At 44.4% G+C, this 14,658-nt stretch overlaps 1 protein-coding gene across 1 annotated transcript in view; it reads right to left on the reverse strand.

Annotated features, from left to right (window-relative positions):
* sema3ab (sema domain, immunoglobulin domain (Ig), short basic domain, secreted, (semaphorin) 3Ab) overlaps positions 1–14,125 on the reverse strand; it is a 315,517-nt gene extending 301,392 nt beyond the window's left edge. Inside the window, exon 1 of the mRNA XM_070897057.1 lies at positions 13,969–14,125. The gene's annotated coding sequence lies outside the window, so the exon portion shown is untranslated. The remainder of the gene's footprint in view (positions 1–13,968) is intronic.
* Between the last annotated feature and the right edge of the window lie 533 nt (positions 14,126–14,658).

Here is a 14,658-nt window from a genome sequence, read left to right on the forward strand (position 1 = left end):
TTTCTAATGCTGCATGCATTTAGGTGGAGTGTTTTCATCCTAGTTTTTAAACCATGATTTTTAGTTTTTACCCCTCCTGCAGCCCTTTTATATTCAGTGGCCCTTTTTGTTTCTTGCCTTTGGTTTCTCTGCCCTCCACTTTTACTCATCTCTTTTCTGTCTTTTGTTTTTGTCTCCTTTTTGTTTCCCTCTGTCTCCCTGTATTGGTTCCCATCCCCCTGCCATATTAGTTTAACTCTTCACCAACAGCACTAGCAAACACTCCCCCTAGGACATTGGTTCCATTCCTGCCCAAGTGCAGACCGTCCGGTTTGTACTGGTCCCACCTCCCCCAGAACCTGTTCCAATGCCCCACGAATTTGAATCCCTCCCTGCTGCACCACTGCTCAAGCCACTAGTGGCTGGTGTGCAACGGCCACCCCACGTTAAAAGAATCCATGCACAGGCATCTTCCACCCTTCAGTATGTAGTTCAGGATCTAGAATATTAGGTCCTTCATTGAAACACCTGTGAACCCATCCTTTTTTGGCGTGGAAGCAAGTCATCCTTGATATGAGGGACTGCCTAAGAAGAAAAGGTGATCTACTGGAACACCTGGTACTTTATAGAGGCAGCATTCCAGTCAGTTTAATTGTAAAAGAATTGTATAAGCAAGCAACCCGTCCTCCTCTAACATTAAAAGATAGTCTGCAGGAGGACGGAGCTGTGTGAACACGGGTAAGCTCTTTCATCGTCAGCACAGCATAAGTCAGTCTCGCTATAACTCCAAGCATGCTGGCTGTGCACTCAACAGAACAGTATAACTCCAGCTTACGTCTGGAGTGAGGAAGACTGTCTGCTTGTGTAGGAATGTATCCAGAGGGAGAATCCAATAGTTTGAATGTAGACGTTGGCCTGTATTTGGAATGGTTACTAAAACAAGCAGACAATTACACACGGACAAGAAGTGAGAAACAAGAGGAATGCAAAGGTAGTAAACATTTAAGAGAGAAGTTTCTGCGGGAAAAGGACAAAACTGAAGTTAAACATTTCCTCCCGTTAGCTTCCCTCCAGCGCCTGCGCATGGTTTTAAATTTAGAAAGCAGGAAGGCAACATACTCCCATAGTCTGGCCTCAGTATGTCTCAGCTAGCCAGTGGGAGCTTCAGTGAAGCAGCAGGCAATCCTGTATGGGATTGGGAAAGTGCTGTACATCCACTTGATGCCTCTCCCACTGGCCTAATCAGAAACCCTGTGTTTTGGGAGTTGTAGGAATGAACGTATCCTTTCACTCTGTAGCACAGTGTGTTCGCACATCAGTGCAGTGTAACATGAAGCCACGTCAAAAGATCACTTCTTTCGGTACTACATTTCTGCCATTACTTACTGAACATCTGTTGGGCTTATGTAGAATGAAGTCTCACTGTAAAGCACATCACCTAACTAATACCTAGTGGAGCCCATTGAAAGCTGAATTTACTCGGGGTTTTTATTTGGGTTCAGTATTTTATACTCAAAGTTTCATCACTTATATCCATTGCTGGCCCAGTAGTGTCTGTCCTGGGGCATCTACACTATGGCCCACTGACCACATGCAGACTGATAGCCTTGCATTGTGCAATGAAGCTGTGCAGGTGTTAGATAAGGACAGGCTAGTCTTGTTTGTGAAGCCCCCACAATTCAACAATGTCCAAATTCACACCTGAGTCATAGCCAGCTGAGAAAGACAGCATAGGGCAGCCTGGCCCTCTGAAACTGCTCAAGGAGTCAACACCTCAAAGAGAGGAGAGAAGATTGGGAAAAAACCCAGATGTATGGGTAGAATCCGTATAAAAGACCATTTAGCACAGGAGCTCACTATCTCTGGAGCATAACTATCGGCCCGTCAGGATCCTGTCCCACTTGGTCAATCTGCTAAAGGAACATTTTACAAAAGTTCTCCCTCTCTGGTCAGTGATAATCAGATAAAACTCCAAAGTATCTGTCTATTCTTCAGAATGAATCCAAGACAGTCAGGATTTCCACGGACAAAGCAAACAGGCGCCATTGCATTCCATGGAATTAGTGGGGTTTACAGCGTATGGGTTTTTGTATTTTTAGCAAATACTTGGTGAAAACTGAAAAACAAGAAAGACCATCTGTGAGACAGATGGCAAGGGTCAAGGCAGAACCCAGTGTCATGCTCAGTGCCAATACCCAGAAAGAATTCGACACAATACAGTTCTGCCTGGACCTCACGGCAACACTAGGAACATCAGTGCTAATCCTTCCTGATGGAGAGGCTGCCAGACCAGTCAGTACATCCAAAATGGATTGGACTCTCGCAGGACTGTGTGGAGAGAACATTGGCAACGGAGGTCTGAGCTTTGGGGCACCGTCTCTCAGGATCTGCAGGATCTAACTGGTACCAGCACATTTGCCCTCCCACTGAGCACAGCGCGTGTAATGTTCGATCCAGCCCACCAGTAAGATGCTCGTTCATTTACGGTGTCAGGACACGGGACCCGAGGTGGCTACACGTCTTGCTGAGGACTCAGAAGCCCTGTGACCAGGCTCAGTTTGCTTCTAAGAGAATGATGGTACCATATTGCGGCTGTGTCACTCAGGTAGCACCTCCTCGCAGCATCAGGATCGGTTGAAGGGCAACACAGGGTAGGAACAGTGGTAAAAAGGCACACATGCTGTAAATATATACCTGCACAGGAAAAACACTTTGTGATGTGGATTCCAGTGTTCTGAAGTCCATGTGTCTTTTGTTTGGGATTTTAACGAGGGTATTTGGAGGTGCGTTTCAATGGGTCACAGAGTTCCTTCTCTGCCTCCTTATTAAACAATTGCCTCTTTAAGCAAATCTTTCCTGATGTGTCCTCGAGGGAGTGGTGTGGTCTGTACACTCCAGTGCAAACATACCACCAGTTTGTCTTCATACACTTTGGTGTAGCCTTTTCCTGTGTGCCACTCTTATTTCCATTTCCCCCTGCCTCTGTTCTGTCTCCATCCTAAGCACATGTATGGGAATGTCCATAATGAACCCCATGGTAAGTGCTTCATGACAGAAGGATGAGGAGGAAAAGGTTCCCCTGTCTGGTCCTGCTGAAAGATCATTCACAGAATCCCTTTCCTGGCAACTAATCGCTCCAGTCAAAGTTGATGATTCAAACAAAGTTTCTGGACATTCCAAGCCTGTAAACCCAACCACTTCCTGGTTTGACGAGTCAAGCGGTAACTCACTCCTTTCTTCTACCAGCTTAAACCAGGTGCGATTCTGGTGTAAGCGACACAGCCTCTGGAACAGCAGCTTCTGCCCGTCAGATCCTGTCATTTGTACTCATGAAACTCCAAAAGAAAGACTTGCATTTCTGTAGCGCCTTTCACAACCATTGGACGTCCCAAAGCATTTTACAGCCAATGAAGTACTTTTTGAGGTGTAGTCACTGTTGTAATGTAGGAAACATGGCAGCCAATGTGCGCACAGCAAGCTCCCACAAACAGCAGTGTGATAATGACCAGATCATCTGTTTTAGTGATGTTGATTGAGAAATTAATAGTGCCATAGGATCTTTTGAGAGCGCAGACGGGGTCTTGGTTTAACATCTCATCGGAAAGACGGCACCTCCGACAGTGCAGCACACCCTCAGCACTGCACTGCGAGTGTCCGTCTAGATTTCTGCGCTCACGGCTCTGGACTGGGACTTGAACCCACAACCTTCCAACTCAGTGGTGATAATGCTGCCCACTGAGCCACGGCTAATGGAAATGGCTGCATCGTCTGTCAGTGTCCAGTCATAGAAACATAGAAAATAGGTGCAGGAGTAGGCCATTCAGCCCTTCGAGCCTGCACCGCCATTCAATAAGATCACAGCTGATCAATCAACCTTAGTACCCCTTTCCTGCTTTCTCTCCATACCCCTTGATCCCTTTGGCCGTAAGGGCCATATCTAACTCCCTTTTGAATATATCGAACAAACTGGCCTCAACAACTTTCTGCGGTAGAGAATTCCGCAGGTTAACAACTCTCTGGGTGAAGAAGTTTCTCCTCATCTCAGTCCTAAATGGCTTACCCCTTATTCTTAGACTGTGACCCTTGGTTCTGGAACTCCCCGGCAACGGGAACATTCTTCCTGCCTCTAACCTGTCCAATCCCGTCAGAATTTTATATGTTTCTATGAGATCCCCTCTCATTCTTCGAAACTCCAGTGGATACAAGCCCAGTTGATCCAGTCTCTCCTCATATGTCAGTCCTGCCATCCCGGGAATCAGTCTGGTGAACCTTTGCTGCACTCCCTCAATAGCAAGAATGTCCTTCCTCAGATTAGGAGACAAAAACTGAACACAATATTCCAGGTGTGGCCTCACCAAGGCCTTGTACAATTGCAGTAAGACCTCCCTGCTCCTATACTCAAATTCTCTAGCTATGAAGGCCAGCATGCCATTTGCTTTCTTAACCGCCTGCTGTACCTGCATGCCAAACTTCAATGACTGATGTACCATGACACCCAGGTCTCGTTGCACCTCCCCTTTTCCTAATCGGTCACCATTCAGATAATATTCTGTCTTCCTGTTTTTGCCACCAAAGTGGATAACCTCACATTTATCCACATTATATTGCATCTGCCATGCATTTGCCCACTCACCTAACCTGTCCAAGTCACCCTGCAGCCTCTTAGCATCCTCCTCAAGCTCACACCACCACCCAGCTTAGTGTCATCTGCAAACTTGGAGATATTACATTCAATTCCTTCATCTAAATCATTGATGTATATTGTAAATAGCTGGGGTCCCAGCACTGAACCTTGCGGCACCCCACATGGTCACTGCCTGCCATTCTAAAAAGGACCTGTTTATTTTGACTCTCTGCTTCCTGTCTGCCAACCAGTTTTCTATCCACGTCAATACTTTACCCCCAATACCATGTGCTTTAATTTTGCACACTAATCTCTTGTATGGGACCTTGTCAAAAGCCTTTTGAAAGTCCAAATACACCACACCCCCTGGTTCTCCCTTGTCCACTCCCTTGTTACATCCTCAAAAAATTCTAGAAGATTTGTCAAGCATGATTTCCCTTTCATAAATCCATGCTGACTTGGACTGATCCTGTCACTGCTTGAATTCAGCACGTGGTTTACAATGGCTGTAACCCTGCCATATCTGAAGTACAACCTGTTGTGTATGAATAAAGAATCTGACTAGATACTGTGAGCTCAAAGTAAAGTGTGACCTTAGTCTTTTATTGCAGGTCTTCAGAGTGCCTCTCCAGCCTGTGAGGCCTCCTTAAGTACCAGTGCTCCCAAAGAATTGTGGGATCCCTTGGGACTCCAGCGAATGTGCCCTCTGGTGGCTACACAAGGTATATACAGGTTTACATATATAACACAACCCAAATTCCAATCCCTCTTTGCCCACAAAGCATTGTTCCAGAACTTTAAATGGACAATAACAATAACATAATGGAAGTAATCTGTCATCAGTAATATTTACACACACGTACCTTCTCTCCTGATATTTTGAAATGAGCTGGGTTTTCTGAGGTTTGGGGTCAATACTACAAGCAGGGCTGTACTTGTCCAGAACCACTGCTCCCGAGACACGGGCTGCATCTGCCCCCAAATAAGCTGACCTTGGGCCAGCTGAGTTTGGAGTGTCATGGAGTCAGGGCTGAATTTCCATGTCCCATTAGTTAGTGGAGAGCTTGAGATTTCCTCTGCAGGGCTACCATTTATTCTTGCATTGGTCTCTCACTGGGGATTTACGTCCCCTTGCTCAATGTGTCCACAGTGTCGACAAAGCAGAATGGCTCTGTATTGGGGACATAACCATTTCCCTCTGAGCCCCAATGGGGCCCCATTGGAAAGCCCAATATTCAAGGGCACTTCCAGTCTGGAAAGCTGCGCAGGTGCTGTAATTGTAAGAAGACAAGCCCACAAGCCCATAAATAAATTGCAGGGCCAGAATGAGCCTTGTGCACAGCCAAAGTATTGCCTGCTTGCTGGAGTCATCGTGAAACGCTGAGGGTGTTAGGCGCTCCATGGGATCAGTGCAATGGGTGTTGGCCAGTGCACTTTCACCACTCCTTACTGCAATTCAACATGTTTTCAATGTCGGCAAAAAAATATATATTTACAGTTCTCTACGAAACTAGAAACCTGAGGGGAGAAATTCGTATCAATATAGTAACATAATCACTGCGGGCAGTATTTTGATTCTATTAAAACCTGTGATTAAGGTTTGGAACTTATTTTTAGCAGAGGCTTCCAACCCTTTTGTTAGGATTATAGTGGTAATAAGCGAATAATCTGACAGTCCTTTTGTATTTGCAGAGGGAATTGTAATATGTAATTATTCCGCACGCTATTAACGAACCCCAGCGCAATCCGATATTAGAAGGCATTCTTCCACAAATATTATTTTGCCAATGACAAATGACTGTTTATGAAATGATCAACAGAGAACACATGTCTTGGCTGCAGACCAGCTGCGCCCCAGCGTTGCACAGTAGATGCACAAATGATCATATTGCCTCAGGAAGGCTTTCTGAAGCAGGATTAGTGAAATCCGCCAGGGCCCTTGTATCTCGAACACAAAGGAAAGAATGCAGCTAAAGAGGCATTCTGCTCTTAATCATGTTATGGCATAAAAATGAAACATTATAAATTTAAATATGCATTCTTAAACAAGAAAGTTAGTACACAAAAGCAGATGTTAATTAACAAGGGTTGTCAGCTTTGTCCTGCTTGCAGTTGGAACAGTCGGACAAGCAATAGTCCAGACTGTTCCCCACTGATGCCAAGCTTGGGTAGAATTCCATACTTTGGTTTCCATGTATCTGTGGACAAGATCAGCTGTGACTGATACACAATTACACATGTGGTTAAATTAACAATGTGCACTCACTATTAGCGTATCAGATTTGCTAAACAATATATTGAATACTCTAAATGCAACAAGCAGGGCATGTTTTGGTAATACCTATTCGTGTGTTGAATGCAGGACTGAAGCTGGAAACCTGCTGTTTGTGATTACACGGCGCACTACATGTCTGTACTGAGAACCTTTCCTGAAATATAATCAGGCACCAATTTATTCTCTGTTACTGACAAACTACAGCAAACCTTTCCCTAAAGGCTTACTGCATATAATCTTTACATAATGCGTCTCCAGTTTTTATTAATATGCTTTCTCCCCCCCCCCCCCCTGCATTTTCTCCCTGTCGCCTAAAGGCAGTTACTCTAGCTGCTACATAGCACTCGAGCACTGGGCAAACTGGCCCCTCTTCACCGCTGAGCCGTGTCACTGAGCAATCGAACCACTGAAGACACCACAGTGGAGCTTGATTGAATCCTTACCAAGCAGCGAATGGTGCAGTTTTAGCAGGGCTTATGGGGTCGGGAGTAGGAGTGGGAACCCTGGCTGAGTGCACCAGTCCCAGATCCAGGGACACTAACTGAGATTAGTTTACAGGGCACAAGTGGTCACAGCTGGAAGGAGGGCCTGAAGAATTTGACCCTGGTGGTTGACTTGCGGAAATTGGGCCGGGGTACCAATGAGTTACTAAATTAGCATATTTATTTTAGTAAGATTTCAATTCAGTAGAAGAATATCATGTTAATGGGGCAGAAAGAACTTACTCAGACTCCAGCTCCTACTAAAATAAACTGGGAAGCAGCTGATATTTCTATTATGAACAGAAGATTACCTTACAGGCAAAAGTCAAACCATTTGAGCAGTGACTAATGGTAATGTGAGATGTCCAATTCATTTAACATTGCAAAAGCATCCCGAATCTCTGAAGGGAATTGCTGTCCATGGAGAAAAGGCTGGTCATGTGAAAGGTGATCTCTCTCACCTCAAAAAGAAAACTTCCAACTTCTCTGCATGGTAATTGGGTGTATTCCTCTGTATTTTGTCAATGCTATAATAGCAAGTACTTCTTTGTTTAGCCTTGCTCCTACTAAGCTGCATAGCCTGGAGCACACGTTCTTCCCTCTCCCTGCAATCTCACTGTGCTGTAGTGAAGGATTCCCAATTCTCATCACTGCACCAATGGTGGCCACACCTTCTGCTCTCCCGAAATCTTCTCGCCTCTCTAACTCTCTCCCCTCCTTTAAGACAATGATTAAAACCTACTTCACCTGTGCTGATAGCTCCTTATGTGGCTCGGTGTCAAATAATGTCTGATAATGCTCCTGTGAAGCACCTTGGGACGTTTCATTACGTTAAAGGTGCTACGTAAATATAAGTTGTTGTTGTTGTTTGATACGCGGTCTCCTGCTCCAACACATTTATTGCAGGATTGTGGAATTCCTTACCGCCCTCAGCCCTCTCTGCTCCCTACAGTCATAAGGCTTTTAAAACATACACTGGCTGTCACTCAATCACAAGTCCCTGATTTACCCATGTCTCTTTTATTTTCTTCACCCCGGGCGATATCGCCCAACATGCACTTTTCCAGATTTCTGAATTTAATGATTACTGCATATATCAGTAATATTTCCTACAGATTCCCAAACTGTACAACTGAATTTCAAATGAAGCAGATATTCTTCACATAAATTACATTTTACTTTTGTGAAGACTGTGACAACCGGGCTCCATTGGACACGCTTGTATTTAGGTCAGAAAGCTATGCACTCGAACCCCATACAGAGGCTTGAGCAAATAATCTAGACTAACACTCCCGCAAAATGCTGAGCAAGTGCTGAATTGTCAGAAGTTCCTTGCTGTAATTTAGTTCAATGTTAAAGGATCAATATTGTAATTTAAAGATGAGAATGGAATTCTCCCCAGTGTCCTTGGCCAACATTCCTTCATTAACTAATAACCGACCTTTTCCCATGGCTGGTTGTGAGGTATTGATGGTATGTCACATTAAGCCACATAATCAAATCATTAATTTAACGCTCTTTGTGTTCAAGAGAATCTGATGTGAAAGGCACTATCTAGTTGTCTGACAGATTACTTTAATAATCTGACAATTACTAAAAGAGTTTATATATAAGCAGATACAAAGCTAGGAGTAATTACCACGCTGGAATTCAACAGTGGCAATCAGCCAGCACTGTCTTCTCCCCCGCGCCCCTCATGTTTAATGTATTTCACTTTCTTCCCTAATTCTCCTCTAATTCTGCCCTCTTGAGCATCCCGGATTATAATCGCTCAACCATTAGTGGCCGTGCCTTCTGTTGCCTAGTCCCTAAGCTCTGGAACTCCCTGCCTAAACCTCTCCGCCTCTCTAAGTCTCTTTCTTCCTTTAAGATGCTCCTTAAAACATATCCCTTTGACCAAGTTTTTGGTCACCTGCTCTAATTTCTACTTATGTGGTTCGGTGTCAAATATTTAATCTAATAATACTCCTGTGAAGCACCTTGGGATGTTTCACTACATTAGAGGCACTAAATAAATACAAGTTGTAAAGGTGAAATGGAGTAAGATTGGGATTTCAGATTCTTCAGTTGAACAGAATGAGGATATGAGCAGTAGGAAGGGCAGCAGGGTGTAATTTCTGCATAGTGCGGAGATATCCCTCGATTCCGCGAGAGTCCAAAAATCTGTCGATCTCAGCCTTCAATATATTCAGCAACCCAGCATCGACAGCCCTCTGGGGCAGAGAATTGCAAAGATTCACCACCCTCTGAGTGAAGAAATTTCTCCTCATCTCAGTCCTAGATGGTCGACTCCTTAACCTGAGACTGTGACCCCTGGTTCTAGACACTCCAGCCCGGGGGAAACATCCTCCCTGCATCCAACCTGTCAATCCCCCTCAGAAGTGTATGTTTCAATGAGATCATCTCTCATTCCTCTAAACTCCAGAGTATCGGCCCAATGGAGGAAATGATAGTTTGCGATGGAGTGAGGCAGGAGGCTAGAAAAGAAGGAGCCATCATATATGAATTTAAATGCATAAAACACCAATGACACAGTGCTGACATTTCTCCAGTGCTGACATTTCTCCAGAGCAGGGTGTTCATGTTTTAAGAACATAAAGACGAAAAATGTTCTTTGTCTCTGTTTTATTTTTCACCTCATTGTCCTTTGCCTTTTGCAGAAGAGAGTTTCTGTTATAATATAGGATTCTCCTCCATGTTCCCTGGAAGTACAATGCACTGGAATTTAGACTGGTTTAAGTTTTAAAGTTAAGCACATTGCAGCAGACCCAAATCATTATTAAACATTTTAAACACTGCAAATTTGTGGAAATACAAGGTTAATTTTAAATTAGCATGCCGTATTTACACTTCAGAAGTGCAGCTGCATTAAGATCCAACGGACAGAAGGAAACAATTAGAACTAGTTCAACACTATTGGAGAGCAGGATCAAAGTAAGTTAATGTCTGTGCCATGCTCGACTCAGTGACTGTTTAACCAGCTTATTAATCAATGAATTGCATTTCTGTCCATTCTATTTTAATCAGCACAGCCGAAATGTAAACCTTTTAACTATCTGCAGACAATCATTGTGAAAGCAATGAATCAAAGAGTGTGTTGCTGTCAAGGACTTTGGGGAGGATAGGGCTGATTCAGCACTCTCCCAGGACCCCGCGCTCACCAGGAGCAATGTGCCAGGCGGCCGGCATACAGCCTCGGATTTTATCGCCATTTAGTTTCCTGGTCGAAAATCATGGGATTTGCACCCGCAGTGCAGGTTAGGGTTAAGGTTAGGGTTAAGGTTAGGGTTAGGGTTAGGGTTAGGGTTAAGGTTAGGGTTAGGGTTAGGGTTAGGGTTAAGGTTAGGGTTAGGGTTAAGGTTAGGTAGAGTCGACGACCAGCATTCTTGTTTCAGGAAATCGGAGAAACACATCAGTTTCACCGGTGTCGATAAAACGTCGGGAATTTTAAACATCGGACTGGTAAGGATATGATTTAATTGCTGTAATGTATGCACTGGTGAGTATGCTCACAGGTTTGTAGAGCTGTTGCGTTCATGCCAGGGTGCCCCTGGTGATGGAGCACGCGGTGTCCATCGGCACGCTCACGGCTGTCCGCGAGAGGTGGGCACCGGAGGGGCTGGAGTGCATCATTTCAATAGGGAACAGCATTTTAATTTAATTTGATTTGACAAGGTTCCTTTTAATGTTTAATTGTTAATTTGTGGATTTTTGTGCCCTTGCAAAAGGGGGCACTTGGCTTAAAAGTATATTTTAAAATAGTTGTAGAGCTGTTGCACTGTGAGTGGCTTAGCCAGTCACGTGATGTTAACAAGACTCAATAAAACCCCAGCCAGTTGGGTTCGGGGGATCCACGATGAGGTATGCAGTTGGGAGCCTGGTGGATGAACCGGTAATGTGTAGTGTGATTGTTAAACCATTGCTAATAAACCAACTGGTTCTTAATAGCAATGTGTTGCTATGAATCTTTAAGCAAAGAACCCATGAAGCAAACACATCACAGTTGCAAAGAAGGAAAGGAAGCAGCAGCGGCCTATCGTGGAGCCAGTACAATCCAGACTGTCTCACGCCTCTCACACAGCCGGCCGCCAAAACCACAATCAATGTGGGAATGGTCAGTATTCCTGCAGTGGAAGGTGCAGCTATTGGAATAAATGGTTGAATCCCAGCAGAGAAACAACTGTGTTTACCGAAAACAAGGCCCTTCAATCGCTGGTAAGTTGAGAGATGAAACAATAGAAGCTTGAGTGGCGGGGAGAACGGCCAGGAAAGCAGGTGCAAGGAATGGAAATCCAAGACTATCTCTGTGACTCACAGCCTGGTACAGTTCCAGATCATTGACAAAAAGCACAAAAATAAGTTATGAATATTGCTGAAATGTAGCAGCACACACCAAGAGGGAAATTTGTAAAAGATGTATACACAAACTGCAAGACATTAGGAGTGAATGTGGCATGATTATACAGATTATATTATACATGTCTTTCGGATGAGACGTTAAACCTCAGGTGGATGTAAAAGATCCCATGGCACTATTTAGAAGAAAAACAGGGGAGTTATCCCCGGTGACCTGGGGCCAATATTTATCCCTCAATCAGCATAACAAAAACAAATTACCTGGTCATTATCACATTGCTCTTTGTGGGAGCTTGCTGTGTGCAAATTGGCTGCCGCTTTTACCACAGTACAACAGTGACTACAGTTCAAAAAGCACTTTGAGATGACCAGTGGTCGTGAAAGGCACTATATAAATGTAAGTCTTTCTTTCATGTCATGATGAAAGAGAGACTGTATTGCAGGAAGAAATTTCCATTGAGCAGATCCCCAACCTTTAATCCCCATGGCTCTTGTGTTTAATGCAATGGGTAGGTGACCAATTGCCAGAGCCCTCGGGTGCTACCTGTGTTGGCCTGCAGTAGTGGGAACACTGAGGTTCAGGTAGCACACGTAGTTGGTCCACTGCCTTCAGTGACCAGGTGGCACACCTCAGTGTCACTCCCTATCTCGTGACCCTGGGCCTTCTACCACATGGCTCCTAGGGAAGGGACCTTCTGTGCCTTATTTGCCTCCTATGCTCTCTGCACTCCTTGCACCCTCCTTCACCTGCTCCCTCTCCACTGGGACCTACCAATAATTATGAGGCAACTAAACCCTTGCACTCGGCCAGAAAAGCCTTTTTAATACTCTTTACGTCCGTGGTAAAAGTTTGACATATTCTCCTTCATTGAAGTCCCACAATATCTGTACATTCCTGGCACCGAAACTTGCCACCAGATACACACACTGCAAAATCCTGCCAGGGTTAAAAATAAATCGGCTCCAATAACTTCAGACTGACCAGAAATAAAATATTCTGTTTTTGATGTGACTAAGAAGCTGCATGTGTTCATCATTACTGACCCTTTAACAACGTGCATCCTTTTTCAAGTCGATCAAAGTTCAGAACCTCAGCACGGATGATTCACTTTCGCTCACCACTGACTACTTTTCTCTCTGATTGTCAAACACGGCAGTGGCTCCCTCGGTGCAGACATGAATTTCCACAGGCTTCTCCTTGCTTCCCCCCTTGTCCCCGTTACATGTTATAACTGCATCACCCTTGGCCCTAGTCAAGGAGTTCCACATCAAAGCTCGGTTTCATTAACCATGTAATCTACTCCTCCCCAGAGACTGCCTGTTTTTTTTAGTCGCTGCTGGATTTTCTGTGTGCACTGGTGCTTGGAGTGACCTGAGTTCCCCTTCTTGTGCTGCTCACGTACGCCTCCTTGTGGCATTCTAGAGATGATTGGCGATGTCCAAACCTGGATCATCCCAACCTCTCCACGAGGCAGCATGGTCGGGAAGCGGGAGTGAGCACTAACTCGGTGACAGGGGAAAAGTCATGCAAAACAAATGTCAATGCCTCATAAATAAACTCATAATGCAGGCAGCGTTTACGCTTGTGCTACAATAAAAAAATCTACTTCTGCTGTAAAATGTTCTTCATTGCAAAAATAAATGAACGCTACCAAGAGCCAGAGCAGCACGTTAGACCTCAGCCCAGCGAGCTTTGTACCATTCCTGTCAGCTCATTATAGGCACCAGTGCACACACTTTAAACAAAAGCAATAAAACTTCATTCAGTTTTAGTTATTTCATTTTCTTAATGGTCAAAGATGAACAAACTACGATTTGGCATTTCATAATCGTACATCGTGCTCCAGATCTTCAGCACCCAACTGCACAAACATTTTCATTTAACGGAGCAGGTTTAACCCATTGAAGAATGCAATCAGCTCTGCATTAAATAAATACAACAGGACTGTCAGACCTTTGCACAATATAGGGCTCCGTATGTTTGACAATTTACACTCAAATACTTTGCCGGAAAGTCACTTTTCTTCTCTAATCGTTACATGACAGAAAACATTCACAGTTCTTTGCGCAAGCAACTTCAGCACTTAAAGGGTGAACTAACTTTCTCTCCGATGCTCTGCGTTATAAACGCACAGATAGTCAAGAGTGGATTCAAATCGTGCCTTCGGGACATGACCTTAAGGAATAGAAAAAAAGCATTTAGAAAATAGTAGATGGCTTACCGAGAGTTGCTCAAAGGGGAAAAAATGTACCTGAGTGCAAGCAGTAATCCCACAGGAGATGACTTTCAGACCTTTATGGAGGAATTAGACCATGATGCTTTGATTTGAACTAATCAAATACGTCAACCGAGTGCTCATTGCTTTCCTGCGGCCGGTGAGGAGATGCTGGATAAAGTCAGTAATCCAAGGCTTTGATGCCGGTGTCAGCCGACTGTACTCTGAGCAACTTCTCCAAGTGTGGAAAAGCAGCAGGGGAACACTAGGCAAGGGAAAGGCTGGGTGGGCGGGGACTGAGTGGGTAAGACAGAGGAATAGCAGCCATATGCTCCCAGCAAAACCTGAAGCAGACATAACAAACACATTTACAAAGCCTACTTCAGAAGATTTATTTGCCTTCCTCTTTTTTTAAACGGGCTTCTGGTGCAAGCGAATGAGCCCTTCGCTCCCACATGAAGCACTTTTAATTCCCTTTTAACAAGTTCAGCTGTTTGACGTTCCTATTCTGGAGAACGACGCTGCTAATGACTATTGCTGCCTTCGTAAATAATGCAGACATGTTGCTTTCTGGCTCACTGCTTTAAATCAGAAAATGCTAATTGGACTATTTTCCCCCAAAAAAACCTCATTTCCTCCCGAGGCCACAGCCTAAAATGTTAACAAGAGAGTTTCCATCGCCTGAGACAAGGATGGAATGATGTATTATACCATGCTCCCGGTCTC

This window comes from Pristiophorus japonicus, chromosome 13 (assembly GCF_044704955.1).
Source record: "Pristiophorus japonicus isolate sPriJap1 chromosome 13, sPriJap1.hap1, whole genome shotgun sequence".
Classification (NCBI taxonomy): Eukaryota; Metazoa; Chordata; class Chondrichthyes; family Pristiophoridae; genus Pristiophorus; species Pristiophorus japonicus.